Source organism: Eretmochelys imbricata, chromosome 15 (genome assembly GCF_965152235.1).
Source record: "Eretmochelys imbricata isolate rEreImb1 chromosome 15, rEreImb1.hap1, whole genome shotgun sequence".
Taxonomy (NCBI): Eukaryota; Metazoa; Chordata; order Testudines; family Cheloniidae; genus Eretmochelys; species Eretmochelys imbricata.
The window spans coordinates 26,271,403-26,288,944 of NC_135586.1; the positions used below are offsets into that span (position 1 = coordinate 26,271,403).

The 17,542-nt window shown below is 45.9% G+C and overlaps 1 protein-coding gene across 2 annotated transcripts in view; it reads right to left on the reverse strand.

Annotated features, from left to right (window-relative positions):
* Positions 1–14,339, reverse strand: part of CAMKK2 (calcium/calmodulin dependent protein kinase kinase 2) — a 46,477-nt gene extending 32,138 nt beyond the window's left edge. For both annotated transcript variants that reach the window (XM_077835054.1, XM_077835053.1), the window contains exon 1: positions 14,271–14,339. The gene's annotated coding sequence lies outside the window, so the exon portion shown is untranslated. The remainder of the gene's footprint in view (positions 1–14,270) is intronic.
* Positions 14,340–17,542: the final 3,203 nt, after the last annotated feature.

The following is a 17,542-nucleotide window of genomic DNA, read 5'->3' on the forward strand; positions in this document are numbered from 1 at the left end:
GATTCCCAGAATGCAGAAAGAAACGTTTAGACAGTAATATTCCTTTTACTCTAACCTATATAAACAACCCTGAGCATCAGCATCAAGATCTTTAAGAAAAGCCAGACACCATAGCCTGATCCTATTGACAGTCAGGGGAGTTGTTCACCAACTTCAGTAGGGTCAGAATCAGGCCCTCTGCTCTCAGATGCATAGATGCAACTACAATGAATATCAATGGGCGTTACCGTATTTTTTTTTGTATTCCACTAGCATCCAATGGTCCAATCAGGATCATGCCCTCTTGTGCTAGGCAACGGGGAAAAGACAGTCCCTTTCCAGAAGGTTTTTTATGGTCCTGAGACTAGTACTCAGTATCTTCAAAGACCAGGTCCTTATTTGGACTAGGGCCCTGACTCCGAAATCTGGTCTGGGTGGGCAGAACTCTGCACCTGTCCAGGACACCATTGAAGCCAATGGGACAACACATGGGCACAAAGATCCGATTGGTTATTTTTTTAGGTCCAAATCCCGCAATCAACCACATTGTTTTAGCTTATCCTCTATCCATTCTTTGCTTTCTATATTTTCACATTTTAGTTTTTTTTTTTTAATTAGATTTATGAACCATGGAAATGACTGCGAAATTAACTTTGTTAAAAATAATAATAAATAATAAATAATAATAATAATAGTCAAGTCTCTATGGCTCTGATGCATTAGAGACAATTCAATAGAGTTATTTCTTTGAAAACCATCAAGGTGAAATTAAGCAGTGGAGTCTTTGCTTGTCCAAGGTGGATTGCTGTAGAAACCCTGTGAATGACCCCCGTGTCATCTGGATGAGACAGCATTTCCCAGGTGCCAGAAACAACTTGGCTGAGATAACAGGCTAGGAGTTTTATTTGAGCAAGGCTGGAATACACAGGCAGAAAGAGGACTGCTTTTCCCACTGCAACACAATTTTAGTTTTAATTTCTAGGTTGACAAGTTGCCACCAGTAAAAAAAAAAACAAAAAAACCCACCTCAAACAATGATTTATTTATTTATTTTTGCCGTGTTGTTCCAACACCTCAGTAAGGAGGCTGCTTAAAATTAGATCCACTTGTCTAAAATTAAAATTTCCAGTATGTTGTGCCCTCTGGCATAGCTGCTCTGAATCAATATAGTAGAAATTAAGTCAAATACAAAAAACAAGCAGTCTCTTTCCCTCTTAAAAAGTCTTTATAATTGCATAATTGCCATTTCAGACACAGAATCGTCTGTATAAAGGAGACCATTTGCTCTGAAGCTGGAATGGCCCACTGACAAAACTATGCTGCTTTCTTTGACACGTCACAGTTTACTGCTTGCAGATTAAGAGACAAAGAAGAAAAAGAAATTAGAATACAGTGAAAGACACAAATAAAACCAGTTCTTAGCAGAAAGGGTAAATTATTTATTTAAGAAGTGATAGATTCAGCTGTCCCTTGCTGTTCAAAAAAGATGGGATGCCTAATACTCCACTAGATAGGAATTTTTTCTATCCGGCAGGAAGTCTGTTATTGATGTGTGCTAGCTAGGACGCTGTGCTATTTGGCTTGGAGCAAAGCTGCTTGTATCTATCTATTTTGCAGATGTGTTCCTGGACCTCTGTTCTCAGCCAAGAAGCCTCCAGGTTTAGCAGCTGCTACATTAAGTTCAGGTTGTTGATGTGTATTGGAGGCCCATGGTGCCCCCATGGTATGGCGTCAGGAGTGCAAAGATGCCACCGAAATTAAAGATTTAAACGTTAACTGTTTGTGAGGAAGATTGTAGTGGACCCAGCACAGCAGCAAGCTGGTCCTTTCCACTGCACATAGAGCCTGACTTCGATGGAGCAGGATCAATGGATACTTCATGGGATCTTTTCCACTGAGCCCTCATTTTTGTTGTTGCTAGGGAAAGGCATAAATAAAGCACACCCCCACATCTGCATGTGCAAAATTAAAGGCAAGGTTTGAAAAAGCAGGCTCTGGCAGCTCAGTCCTGCCATGTGCGAAGAGCCTCCAAACTACATAAAACTTCCTTAGAAATTCAGGGTGCTCAGCATCTGGAGAGTCCAATCCTGCTGCCAGCCACTGCAGTCATGGTCCAAATAAATTCTCATCAAGTTCAGGGGGAGCTGGCCCAGGCCTTATATGTTGAGTGTGAGCATTCCTGCTGCTGCCAGCAAATCCATGGAACAAAACTGATTAGGAGCAGAGCCGCTGCACTAGTAAATGACACAGGACTTGTGAATCCATTAGAACTGCACAGCACAAGTGCATTTTAATGCACTCCCTCGAGTGGTGCATTAAGAAAACTGAAAAGCAAACAAGCAAAGAGAGCAGATGGCTCTTAAAGGCTGGTTTCCATTTGCTGTAGGTTCTTTTAGGAGCCACGCCAGTTTGCAGAGATAAATAGCTTTCCCATTAGCCAGGAACCATTGCCAAAGCGCTGCGCCCTGCCCGCCCACCATTCACCGCCACCGCACTTCAGAAACCACACCAAACAAGGAAGAACCTGGGCGTTTCTCATTCATGGGGCATAGCGAGATGAACCTGAAAGAAGTGGAAAGCTGGCTTGCCCTTGATGTGGTGTATTGCAAAGGCCCGAGCTAAGGAGGATCACAGATAAGCATACACACCCCAGAATGCTATCAGCTGGCCATCACATTCTGCCCATATCACCACAATTATCCAAACCTAGACTTGTCATTGTATGCCGTGGGCCCACGCAGGGCTTGGGCTACTTATCAGAAATGTTAGATTTTGCAGCTAGTCTTTACCCAACAGAAAATAGTTTCCAGCCCTTCAGAAAGGGGATGAAATGAAGTCAGAGCAATATCCATCGAGGTGGTGAACATTTGTACATTTAAGCCCCACACTGGGCCTCCACAAACAGAAGAGGGTGTGTGGGTGGTTGCAGCATTGGCAAGCCTATATACCAATACATGACCTCTGCCCTTGTGGAGGCAAGTGGGACCCTGAGAAGGAGTACCAGAACGGAAGGGCTGCACAGCCGCTCTGCACCCAGCTCCCTCATTGAGAGATGGATTTTACCACTCACACTCCACCTGCAGAAAACATGGCTTTCTTTGGGTCTTACGTAGGTGACATGAATTTTCACTGGTAGTGGTTTAAACTACCGTGCTGCTTTGCATTTGTTTCTGGTACCTGCCAGGGTTTTATAGCAATAAGAAAGTAGAGATTTCCGAAAGTGCTCAGTGCACCAATTTACGCCTCCTACATTACGGGAGATGGCAACGTTCACCTGCTTTGTAAGGTTAATACAGACACAGCCATAACTAGCCACTTGCTTGTCACATTAGAATCTTTTTTCATTCATAGGGCAGCTGCTTGAAGACTAGCTGGCATTAGAAGGCTCATGGTGAACAGTTCTGGGCTAATACCGTGTAAAAGTAAATTTAAAGTCACAAAGTATCAGCAACACTTTAGAGCAGAGAGAGTGCACTGGACTTGGGGAGTTAATTGGCTTGACAAGGCTAAACATATCAAGGCTGATTAATTCAAGTAGGCTTCCTGTGCTCTGTAAGCAGGCTAAAGATGATCAGACCCTCAACACAAAGCTTTATGTTTAAGAATCGTGGCACTTTACTCAGGCAGGAGCAAGAAAGAAAATCCACAGACTTCCTTACCTATGTTGTTCTGGGCAGGGGGAACTGGGCCTGAGAATTGGGAGGGAAACGTGTCATCTTAGATGACACAATGACCAAATTAGACCCCCCACACAAATATTCCACAAACCCGTTGCCTTTCAAGAACAGCCAGTTCATGGGAATGTGCAGAATCTAATGATAATGCAGTCTGTTTTTCTTTTTAATAAGCATATGGGGAATCTGAGGAGGAGGACATAAATTTAATCAGCTGGAGAAAAAAAAAGGCAAAGCTGGACTGGAAACGAATTACTTTGAGAAGGAAAATGCATTTGCTTGTCTCTCCATTGTTGCAAACACCCCGTAATCCCATCAACGGCACACATGTGGAACACAGGCACATTCTGGTGTTGGATCAAAGCATGCTCCAAATATGCAAATGGAATAGGTACCTTGTTTCAGAGCCACACACGTGGAAAATCCTCAAGAAGCAGAACAGTCTGGTGTGTATAATTTTTTATTGGCACGTTTTGCCTGTTGGCTGCTTTCTATACATAAGCCATACCCACTGCAGTAAGACTATTAAGGACAAACAATTGCACATCTAATTCACAAATAAGTGAAGTAATAAAATGAAAGAGTTCCATGTAATGCTGGTATCACTCAAAGTCCACATGGCTTAACAAAATGGTATGGGCGTGAGGTTGACCTTAGTGAGGAGGAGGAGGAGGAGAAGCAGTCTGACATTTATAGAATGCCTTTCCCCATCCGAAGGATGCAGAGTATATATTGGAATTATATAAACCCTCACTTTGCACACCACTGAAATGCAGCCACCTACGGAGTGGAACATGGCAACTGCTTAACAGCACAAAATAAAACTACACAATATTTGATGGCAGGGAGCAAAAACAACTCCTTTGCAAGTTATTTGTTCATTGATACTATGCCTGTCAAAACTGTAGTTGAGTGCTTCCTAGTAACGTTACATGCAAAATGAAATCTGTAGCATCAGAGGATGACTTATCAATTCATCAAACACACTGAATGCAGAAGAACGCAGAGAGGAAAAGCAGCTAAGGGTAAAAGTTTTAATGGATAAAGAACATGCTTAGAGTTTACAGGCAGTGAACATCTTGCAAAGCTAAGAAAGGCTGGGAACAGGAAGCTGATGCAAGGGAAGAGAAACTTTCTGGACACGTTTATAGACGCTTGGTGCCAAATTCACAGCTGGCCAGAGAGGATGCATTTCCATAACTCAGTGGAGTTACCCTCACTTAAGCCAGTGGTGAATAAAGCATTTGATCCTCCACAAGGGCTTGCGTTTTGTTCATTTTTAGCTCAAAAGATTCCAGCTTCTCCAGTTTGATAGCTGAAGAGTTTCAGGGGAACAGAAAGTGGGCAGGGCCGGGGGGAGGAGGGGAAAGCATACATTCCTTGTTTACACTTGACTCCCCTGAGATGGCTTTCTGACTCAGACAGAATTCCCTTACAGGTTTTAGTTTATTTTAGTTTCATATATTTTTTAAAGGTGGTACCAATGAACATGAGGGACTGGCAGTACTGTGTAGAGCCAGTCATCTCCTTCCCAATGTCCTTCAGTCCTGATCTGCAGTTCTCTCAGCAATCCTAACTCTAGACTCTAATACAACCCTGCCAATGCTCTTATTGTTAAGTGATAGGCACGGTGCAGAGGTCATCGTCTCTACCATTACAGACAAGATCAGCTCACACATATAATATACAGGAAGAAGATCCAATTCAGAGCAGCAGCATCATCCCTGCTGCTCATGACTTGAGCCTTTTTAGGGTCCTTAAAATGAGAATACCCAGTGATCTCAGCCCGGATTTAAATCCAGACCCCAGAGATTAAAGCCAAGCACAGTTACTCATCACCCCACTTAGCTCTTGCTTCTCTGAATCTTCAGTATCTAGGCAGTTTCATTTCTCGACATATGTGGATGGAGCAAGTGATAAAAAGATAGCAACAGACACATTGCTATGTGCTTTCATTCCCACCACTCACCGACCCCTTTTGACAGTCTCATCAGCAAAGCCAAGTACTGAATAAGGACTCTGATCTGTCCTAGCAAACAAGAAGACTGGGGAGGGGGTGCGTGTTATGGAAACCTGGACTGCCACTGTCAGTGCTGTTCCTGGCCCGTGGGTCGACAGACAAATATAGGCTCCAGAGCTGTTAATCTAGCATCTTTTAACAGCAATAAATTGACTTAAAGAAAACCAAAAAACTGAGTCAGACTAACTCCAGTTCATAGTAACGCAAATAGTATCATATCTCATCATCTGGGAGCCAGAATTAAGAAAGTCAGTCATTAGCATATCCCCTGGGGCCAGCTCATTGGAGTCATTTCTGAAAATGGTATGAGCTAGCATACTATGTGTGCTGCAATGGCTAATACTTCCCCAGTTTGGGGGGGAGGGGGAGGGAAATGGATGATCTTGGGGCTAAACCTAAGGACTGGGTCTAAGGAGAGCTGGGTTCCACTGCTAACACTGCCAAGGACTTCCTGTGTGACCTTGGGCAAGTCACTTCACTTCTCTGTGCCCCAATTCCCCATCTGTTAAATAAGGATAATCTATTATTTGCATTGTGTTAAACACCTCAGAGCCTAGGAATTGACCAGGATACCATTGTGCTAGGGACTGTACAAACACCAAAAAGATGCAAAGAATGACTGAAGACAGATCCAAGCTCACTTTTGGACTCCCTGGTTCCCTCCCTCCCCCCACCTGAATAGGCGTTTGCCTTGTTATGTCTTGACTAATCTAATAGCAAACAATGTACTATTTTTTTCTGCATCCTGGTTAAAAGTTAACCAGAGAACAATGGAGATCAGTTGCCACATTTTCGCTAGACAAAGAACAGTCATCATTTCACTTTTTGTGATCAAAGGGGCTCTCATTACTTCCAAGAACAAGATGACAAAAATACGATTTGTAATAATGGTGGCACTGATCACATGCCACCTCTTCCTACAGGCTAACGAAAACCTTGATGGAAACACGCTGTAGTACACAAAGACTATATCTACATTAGATTTTTTGATAGAAATCTCTCACCATTGCACTTACATTTGTGCAACTCAGAACAGTTTGATAACACGGCGATAAAAATGCCAGAGGCCAACTGAGTCCTGCCTAGGGTAGCCAGGTGTCTGGTTTTCGACCAGAATGCCTGGTTGAAAAGGGACCCTGGCAGCTCCAGAGAGCACTGCTAACCGGGCCGTTAAAAGTGGTCAGCGGTGCAGCGGGGCTAAGACAGGCTCCCTACCTGCTCAGCTCTGCATGGCTCCTGGAAGCAGCAGCATGTCCCCTCTCTGGCTCCTACGCGTAGGGGCAGCCAGGGGGTTCTATACGCTATCCCCGCCCCAAGTGCCAGTTCTGCAGCTCCCATTGGCCGGGAACTGCCGCCAATGGAAGCTGCGAGGGTGGTGCCTGCAGATGATACAGTGCACACCACACACAGCCACCTGGCTATAGCTCCATGTAGGAGCTGGAGGGGGGAACATGCCACTGCTTCCAGGAGCTGCCTGGAGTCTGCACCCCAACTCCCTGCCCCAGCCCTGATCCTCCTCCTGCCCTCCAACCCACTCGATCCCTGCCTGGAGCAACCTCCTGCACCCAAAACATCTCATCCTCAGACCCACCTCAGAGCCTGCACCCCCAGCTGGAGCCCTCATCCCCTCCTGCACCCCAACCCCCTGAGCCAGCCCAGTGAAAATGAGCAAGTGAGTGAGGATGGGGAGAGTGAGTGACAGAGGGAAGAGGGACAGAGTGAGCGGGAGTGGGGCCTCAGAGGAGGGGGCAGGGCAAGGGTGTTCAGTTTTGTTCTAGTCCTGCCTCCACTTCTGAGCCCATCGTTGGGACCAGTGGGCCCCCATGAGGCTCGATCCACCAGTGAGGGGTGAACGCTAATAATCTTTGTTAACTGTTTGGTGAGTTATAGGGCTACTTCCCTCTGCCTTGCCCATCCAACAGAAAATGACAAGAGCGTGAAAATTAATGCAGGGGCTCAGCTGGGAGTTTGCATAACTCTGGGGGATTCCCAGAGGAGTCAAAAATGACATTTTACAAGAACTTCAAGAATCTTGATAAGAAACGTAAGAGCCACTGCTGGGAGAAAAACCACAGCCCTTATCTTGGTGAAGGTACGAATGCAGTACTGTGAAGCATTTGCAGATTGGAGGATACAGCTATTTCCTGCAGGCACGAAGACCTCAGATCAGCAAAGCACTTAAGCGCGTACTTAACTTTAAGCATATCAACAGTCCCATTGACTTCAATGAGACTACTCACAAGCTTAAAATTAGGCCCATGCTTAAGCGCTTTGCTAAATTAGGGCCTGGGTGGTGTTACGTGAGGTACTCAGCCTCCTTAGCTCCCATTCGCATTAGCTCCAGTGTCTTGGTCAAATTCCAACAATGGAGTTCACAGCAGCAAGGTATATGAGAAATAGATCAAGCCTCCCACCTCCCAGTGAGCTGACTTGATGAATGTACCGAAAGAATTTTGAAATCTGATAGTTATTTAATTTTTTAAAATGCATGGTTAATAGAGCAGCAGCCAGCTCGAGTTTAGCAATTGCAGCACTTTGCCACCATAAAACAGAAAGGGTCTGGAAAACAAACAAAACACAAAACCCCAAAACCGATCCCCACCTCCCCAAAATAACTCCTCTGCATTGGTCTGATCGCCTGTCAGGTGAAGGAGAAAAGATGCCAGGGAACTTTGTGTCGGCAGCATCTGACGACTAAAAGCACCAATTATTGGGACTTTCCAGACGAGAATGCTGCTTGAATGCATGTGTACATGTATCACTCAATAATATGTTAGCTCCCTCCACTCACACCTAGCCAAGAGGAATCCTCCCAGGTTTCATTTTTAATAAGCTCTCCCTGCTAGTTAGATAATGGGAGATGCACTGAACTGCTTTGTGAACTCCACTTAAAAGTCATTATGCAGAATTGAGCTGAAAGCAAAGCCCCGATCCCCCAAAATGCTTTAACCATCTAATGAAAGTTGCGTTCCCTTGGATTGATATTGCTTGGCAAGATACTTAAGTTATTTGGTTACAAATGGGCTTTATTTTTAAACCTACATACCATATTCCTTTCAGGCATTTATGGCGAGGGGAATGGAAACCTAGAAGGACAGGCAGCCTTTTCACTTCTAGGACACTGACTGACTAACTGCAGGCCAGGTTGGGAGGAAAAGTAAGTATATTATGGTAGTGCTCAAAGACCTCAAATCCGTATTGGGGCCCCATTGTGCAAGGCACTGTACAAGCAAAGAAGAGACAATCTCTGCCCTCAGAGCTGAAGTGGTCCAATATTAAATGAGTTTGGTGGGTCTCTGTTCAGCTCCTGGTAGACTGGAGGCATCACCACCAGAACTACCAGAAAAAATTGTACTAATTGGCCCCCTTGCTGGTAGCCCCAGCAGAGAAGCCTAGGGTCCAGTAAGTCCTTGAGAATGACCTGCCTTCTCTCCCATTTCCCCCCTTGAAAGAGATCTCTCCAGGTCACAGACAGTGCTGCTCTCCCACCACGCTCTGTGGCTAGAGAAAACCACTCTCCAAAGCAGTTAATTAGCACCTTTGACCAGCACTCAATTTACTATTCACACATCCATGGAGACTATTGCTTTACTTAAGCTTTCTTGGATGCCTTAAATCCCAAGCCTAATCACAGCCATAGGATAGGGCTCCGGCTTCTATATCAGTTCATGAGTCTCAGCTAAGTATTTGCTGAACGGCTTTCAGCGGTTATTGCAAATCCCTGCCAGAGAGATCCCAAGGAAACGGAACCAGTTTGCTTGCTCACTGCTCTCCTGAGCTGTGAAATTGACCGGACCTTGTACTGTACTGAGCAGCATTTGTACAATACTGCAGATGAAATGCAGTAAAGGTAAATCCAGCAAGAACTGTGAAATAAATGAAATCCAAAGACAGGTGTTTTCAAGCCTCTGGGAGTGTATTACAGTACAAACCATTGAACAGGGGCTTGGCAAAGCCTCCAAGTTACTGATCTCATCAAACTCCACTGAACTTAAGTCTGGTTTTGTTCTAGTCGTAGCACAGAAGCTCCTCTCTGTGGACTTAGCTCAATATCGGTCTTAATTCTCTTTGAACTCAGTGCAGCCCCAAATCCAGCTAGCCACTCCATCCCTTAGGATCATCTCTGGCTCCCTCGGATCATAAAGCTCCTCCTTTCTAACCACTCATGGCACCAGATTTTGATCTCTGTTACACTAGCATAAACCCAGAAGGATTCTGCTGAAGCCAGTGGAATTACTCTGGATGTATACCTATGCAGCTCAGATTAGGCCCCGTCTCTGGTGATGGCTCATGCTCTGCTTAGACCCCTCTTCTAAGGAGGGCCACGCAGTCAGAGGCTCAGCTGTTTACTTTGTTCTTTTGCTGCCATTTTTATGATGGTGATGCTCAATACCATGTATACGTTTACAGCATTACTGGTACCTTCCTGACCTCTCTCTGGGTGTCTTAAGCAAGTAAGATTGTGGTTTTGCCTCTGTTTCCTTCAGATAACTCTCTCACTTTCAGTAAACGTGTAACTCCTCCATCTTCCCCCTCCTCAATTCACATTTCCCCTTTGCCTTTAACTGTAGTCATCCATGACCCTAAACTCTCTTCTTCCTCCTCCCACATCAGCAAGTTGCCTATCATCCCCTCAATGCTGCCTGTGTATCACTTCTGAACGAATCCTCATCTATGCCTTCATCTCCTCTTGCCTTCACTATGAGAAGTCTCACGTCTCTAGCCAGTTTCCAGCTCTCCAAACTGTGTGCACGGTCTGCAGTTGCCAGCCTCCTTGCATGCAACGCCTCCATAACTCCCCACTGGCCTCAGGATTTGCTTCAATTGCTTCCTCTTTAAAACTTTCTAAGGATTTTGCTCTCTCTCTTCTCCTGTCACTGCTTCTACTACTCTTGAGTATCAGCACGCAGCAAGTCCCTTTACTATTGGCCACTGATAGCGTGAAAGCCTTCTCCTCTGCAGCTCATGTCGTTCTGAATCTCTCAACCTCACTGACTCCATTTCTTTTCAGATTTAATCTGAAATGGTCTTTCCTTCTGATCCAAACAATCTAAGTCTTTTAAGTACTTACATAGCGCCCACATGACCATAGCTTAGTGCCTCACAGTCTTTCATGTATTTCTCCTCATAGCACCCTTGTGAGGCGAGGCAGTGCTATTTCCCCCCACTTTACAGATGGGGAACTGAGGCACTGAGAGACTAAAGACAGGAAGTCTGTGGTGGAACAGGAAGCTGAACCCTGGCGCCCCACACCCCAGACTAGAGATCTAATCACTGGACCATTCTTCTCAACTCTGCTCATACTTATTAACGATCAAATTATTTTGAGATAAACAATAAAAATGATGCTGTGATTCTACACAGTGCTTTCCAGAGGATTTTCGAAGGCTGTACAAAGGATAAGCTGCATTAGAGAGAGAAATATTCTGAAAATTACAGAATGAGAGAATTAAAATAGATCCTCATGCTAAAACGCAAACATGCTCAAGACAGCATTTATCAAGAAATCTCGACAGTCTCTGAGTATTACTAAAGGGAAAATGAGAAGCACACTCTATGCAGTTCCCTCAGATAGTGCTTTATAGAAAGGGTAACTTAAACCGTGTGGCTAGAGTCCTGGACTGAGACTCAGTGGACGGAGATCTGTGCCTCAGTTTCCCCATCTGTAAAATGGGAATAATGATACTAACCTCCAAGCTTTGAGATCTATGGATAAATATCATTATACAAGAACTAGGTATTGTTATTTTAGGTTCAGGTCATAACATTATAGAAAAGGGCATTTTGTTTGGTGGAGAGTGAAATCACTTAGGTAAACTAGGAAGACTTGGCCATTGATAGCCACAAGTGATCTGAACTTGCAGTAAGGGGAGAATAGGCCCATTAATTTAATCAAAACAAATATAGATAAGTACACACTCTGCTACACAGCAGACACGCACAGAGCAGACAGAAGGAGGAGGAAGTACACGTAATGTCATCTCAGCTGAGATAAATACCAACCACTCTCCTCATTCTGGACCGAGAACGTCCAATGGTATCCTGAGGGAGAGTAAATGTGCTGGCTGCTCTACGTGCAGAAGGAAAAAAAAAAAAAACTATTGGGAAAAAGAATCAGAGCAACCGCTTGAAGGCACAAGAAGTTTTCAATCCTCCCCCAGCTCCACCACCAGAGTGAAACTGTGGGAGATGCGGAGACATTCTCATGCCCCGGGAGAGTACAGAGAGTTGCGTCAGTAGTAGACTATAGGACAGAGGTGGGCAAACTGCGGCCCATGGGACCCTCCTGCCTGGCCCGGGAGGCTAGTCCCCGGCCCCTTCCCTGCTGTTCACCCTCCCCCGCAGCCTCAGCACGCTGCACTGGGCGGCCTGGCAGCCCAATTGCAGAGCCTGGCCTGACCCGTGCTCTGGGCAGCGCAGCTGTATCACCGCCAGCCACCAGTGCTCCAGGCAGCGTGGTAAGGGGGGGTTGGATAGAGGGCAGGGGAGTTTGGGGGCGATGGTCAGGGCGGTCAGAGGGCGGGGGTGGGAGGGTGGAGGGTGTCAGATAGGACTAGGAGGCGAGGGCTGGGCCATGCCTGGCTGCTTGGGGAGACACAGCCTCCCCTAACCGGCCCTCCATACAATTTTGGAAACCTGATGTGGCCCTCAGGCCAAAAAATTTGCCCGCCCCTGCCATAGGAGATACAAGTCAGATCAACAAGAAGGCCCCAGTGGCCGTAAAAGTGGCCAGAGCTAGAAATCAGGATGCAATGCAAAATGAAACAAATAGGAGCTAGGGTGGGAGGCTAGAGGGAAACCTGACTGTTAAAGGGTTTACTAAACACGGCTGCTTCAGACACATATGGAGCTGCAGGGAAACCTAGAACAAGGAAGGGGGCGGTTGCTACTAACATTAAAACATTAGCATATTGCACCTGTTTGTTAAACTCATGACAAAATCTGGAACAATCCTAAAAAAAGGGTGAACACAGGCCTACAGCAGTGGGTCTATTTTTAAAAGAAAGCTATAGGGGAGACTAATTTAATGGTGGCCACTTCGGCTCTGGAATTATTTGTATCGTTCCTATTCCCAGAACATACAAACACAAATAATCAGTTTATAAACTGATTGCTACTGCCCAGAGAGTTAGACTGATGTTCTTGCAGCTCCCACATCTCCATTTAGAGAGACACCACACCAGGTCAAAACTGGCCCCAACTTTACATTTTCTTAGGATGAAAATGGTTATTTAAAAAAAAAAAGTCTTTGTCAAACCTAGATCCAATGGGAAGAATGCGGGGAGGGGGGGGGTTTACTCCAACAGAAGCATTTTCTTAACTAACCCTCCCTCATCAGAGTTTGCCACCCGAACATTGGCACGTTAGGCTAGTGCATAAAAACCCAGACACCCGAGTAGAAACAGAAGTGAAAACTAGTTTCCTTTTTCCCCAACCCGAGAAAAATTCAAAAATGGTTGTGTGCGTGCTGGGGATGGGAACAGGTGCTGCAAGTTCCTTAGCCCCTAGGGTCTGAAGAGCCTGTCAGTCTGGCTGCTGTGGGGTTGTGTGTTGCTGTTTAGTTGGTTTGGGTTTTTTGGCAGGGTGGGGAAGAGGCCACTCGACTTTCAGCTAATGAAGTGGGGGGCCGGGGATTTGATTTCTTCCCAGCCATCACTATCATGGGTGTTTGAGAGGACAGGGCTTGACGGGGGGGAGGATAAGGAATGAGCCCCCACCCACACACAGATTTGAAAGAGGGCAGATCCAAGCTAGGCTCCCCCTAAGGGCATGCGGACTAAGCTAATTCAGGGGTGCATATTCCTATATGGCAACAGCTGCTGGGTTCTGCACGTGGGCGCCCCATCCGCGCAGCATTCCCAGGCCCAGGGAGCTGGAGAGGATCCCAGCTCACCTCTCAGCCCCCAGCCCCAGCTGAGTGACAAGCACCGGCCACTAGAGCCAAACAAAGCCAGGCCAGTTACAGAGGCAGTGCTGAGTCTCTCTCACCAGGTTTCCATCCCATGTCCTTTGTGGGTGTCCCCCCTCCGCCGCCCCCAGTATCTTATTCGTTTCCCTCCCAGCATGGTCCCTGCATCACATCACTACAGGGAACCGCCTTACCACACAACACAGAGCCATCAGCTCAGCCACCCTTCACAGCCCCATCCCCTCCACCGAGCTGCAGCTCCCCTTCCACCCAGCATCGCCCCGCCAGCCAATCCCAGGCCTCGCTTTGTCCCTCTCCGGTACTTTGGGGTCCACCCTCTGCACTAGCCAAGGATGCAGCACCATCCAGCCCGGAGATAGCGGGGAATACCGCCCGCCCGGGCGGCGTGCCCCTCCCTTCCCCAGGGCAAAGCGACTCCCCTTCTCTGGGCTGGCCCAGGCCTCCCCTGCCAGCCAGACACTGGATGCAAAACCCGCTCACTCCCTCCATCCCCTCCCTGCGCCCGCACCCCGCCCGGAGCGCACTCCCAATTGCAGGGCAGAGCAAGAATTAAGCCCCTCCACCCACCGACCAGCGGAAAACGCTGCCGCCGGTCTCCGGTGTCTGGCTCCCTTCACGGGAACAGGAGCGAGCTGCATGCCCGCCTCGCCCCGGAGCCCCTGCTTACCTAGCAAGCGCTCCCGGGCGCAGCCCCAGCTCGCTTCTTCTGGGTCTCCATTGCGCTGCGATCCCCACCTTCCCCCGGCGCAGCAGCTCTTCCCCCAGCTGCTGCCAGCGACACCTCGATTGGCTGCGACTGGGAGATTTTCCGGCCCAGAAGGAGAGAGTCAGATTTCACCAGCACCCTCGTTATTGGCCGCTGCAAAGCCAGAGCTTCGCTGACTGGCCCAGATGTGCAGCCTGCAGGCTGGTCTCTCCCAGCGCCTTTTTGCTTTCAATTTTGCTCTCAAGCTGTAGAGACAGCGGCAGATGCCAGCAGGGAATGGAAAACAGGGGCGGCACTCAAGACACGCGCTCTCTGTTATATCCTCGTGTGCTTGAGTGTGCCTGTCTCCCTCGGTTTCTTTACAGATCCCTCATTGTTCACCATTTAGAAAAGCCATTTCCGGGGAATAACTTCTTCCCTGGCCTTCTGGCTAAGGATAAATTTTGTTCAGCCTGTTTGATCAGTTTAACAATCAAAATGATACTTAGAAATTAGTCCAGCTTTTCCTCCACGGAGCCCACACAACTTTACAAAGGAAAATATAATAATCTTCATTTTGATGATGAGGAAACACAGAAGTAGCTTCCCCCAAAGGCACACAGTAAACCAGGGGCAGAATGGAGACCAGAACCCAAGTCTCTGGAATTCTCAGCCCTAGCCTCAGGGCCAATGTAATGTCCCCTTTAAAAGGGGGTGCAAGTCCATCCCATGCAAGCAGATAAAGTTCATCCAGGATTCTGTATGCACAGGCTAATCAATTTAAAAAAAAAAAAAAAGTGGGTGAAAGCCTGGCCTACTGAAGTGCATGGGAGTTTTGCCATTCACTCAGTAAAGCCAGGATTTCAACCTGTACTTATGTTTTGGCCAAACCAGGTTCTAACAAGAGTAGGCAGCCAAAGACAAGACCAAGCCATGTTTAAACAATGAAGCTCTAGACTATATACAGAGCTAGGGTACAGTATGGTTTCTGAACACTGCTTAGGTCTGGCCACAGTGACCCATCAGGCTATGAGAGAATTCCTATTTGAGGTCAACAAAGCAAAAACTGTGTTTAAGGAGTCTTCTTTAAAACTTTGCGTGAGTAGGTGTGTAAGAGAGAGGGGAGGAGAGGTTCACTAGTTGCTGATGTGACCCCAGTAGCGTAAGTCTTTTCTATCTCCACTTCTTGATCCTAAACAACTTTAAGCACAAGCAAAAAAGTGGCCATTTTCAGCCTTTATTCTCTAGCTGCAGATTATACAGCTCATGAGTCAACCTCATTCCCCCCTGCAGCAGCAAGATTGCCACAGATAGTTCACATCCAGATTTCCGCCCCCTACACGAGTACAGTACGAAGCAACTTGGGGCCCTACACATTGTAAAACTAGTCCTGGAAGTGTAACAGTGAAATCTTCAGCAAATGTACACACACTTACAGCCACTACTTTATGGGACAGACTCTCAGTGTTTGGCAGCAACTAGCACTGTCCATATGAGAAGATAAAGATCGCAAACTACTTCAAAGCATATTACACCATACTGTACATCACAAAATATAAACACAGAAAATGTGAGGGACAAATGCATTACCATCCTGCCCATTACTGAAATAGGTTTTAAATGCCCCACTGCACTCCAGCTCCCATCCAGGATTACAACTACTTTCCAAACAGAGTGTGTCAACTTTTGGCCCTACCAATATCTTGCCTACCTCTCTTGAAAGGTGTTCTGAGGAAAATTGATTAAAATGATTGTGAAGCACTTCAAGATTGGATCCAAGGAGCTATAAAATGCAGCAGGAATGTTAAAGCAACCATCCTCTCTTTAAATTATGAGAAAAAGAGAGCATAGCAGTTCATAAACTTAATTCCTCTCCTTGCCTACATCTGCATGTCATTGCCAAATCTAGTACCAACCTTTGCAGTGAGATCCCCTGCTTTGTTAGTTCTAACAATGACGTCTTTCTTGCCAAACCCACTCCTATTTCACACCATGGTAACTTTGTTTTCAAACTGTAGAGATCAGATTAACTGGACCATCTCACAAAGTGAGAAAAGCAGGCAAGCTTCAGAGACACATCCCCCACACGGAGCGAACACAGCATCGCCTCACACCTTGTGTTTTGCTTTCAGACCTCTTCAAAGGCATCACTTCAAGGTTCTACACTTCAACATCAGTCCATTTTCCAGATCAATATTAACTATATGACTGAGATTTATTATTTTGACAAGAAACCTTTATCATTATAGAAGCTGGACAGACCTACAACTGTAATGTAAGTGCTAGGAGGTGTTCTAGAGTCGACTATTTCACAGGATTATGGATTGAAGTTCAAGTGCTTTCCCATCAGAGGGGTTGAATAATGGCCAAAACACTGGTTTTATTTAAAATGGTGTCCTTATAAAGCTTCCTGCGTGGAACCAGAGTCACTTTTCACTGAGGTCTCAAATGCAGCTACTGTTTTAGAGTTGAAACACTGAGTTATCTGCCAACATCCACAGCGTGATGTAAACTAAAGAAAGGTTTAAAGCAATACTAAGCTACACTTATTCAGCCTCCCTTAAAATCTCATCTATACCAAATAAATCACAGTAACTCCGCTGAAGTCAGTAGATTTAGTTTTCATCTTATTTGCACCAGTTAACAATAAACTACCTCTTAATTTAGCACTTTTCATCTGTAGATCTCAAAGTGCTTTACAGGAGCAAAAAGTATCCTACGGAGGCACAGTGATGTGAAACTACTTACCCCACAGGCCAAGAACAGGACTCAGATTTCCTGAATCTCTATCCCCTGGACTCAGACTGCCCCCCAATATTTTATATGTGTGTGTGTGTGTGTAAACACAACCCCACCCACACACACTAGCTAAGCGTATGAAATCCCACAATATAGTAACATTTAAAATTAAAAAGTTTTCTTCTAAGGATGGATCCAACGATAGGTGAATTAAGCCTTAAGTTAGCTGTTGTCCTCATTTATCGATACAGAAATTGGAGTGAGTAAAGTGCACATACACCAGTGCCCATGAAACACATTCATTAATGCATCTGCAATAAAAACTCTTGTTTAAGTGGATATAGGTTCCCTCACTGCACCAAAATGAATCTACTATGTTTTACTTTTTCCTACTATTCTTTGCACATATATGTCTGTCTAGCACAACAGAAAGGGCAAGCAGTGGGACAAAGGTCCTGCATCAATAGGATTCCATTTCTTTCCCTTCTGCTAATATCTCTAGAAATAGTGCCTGC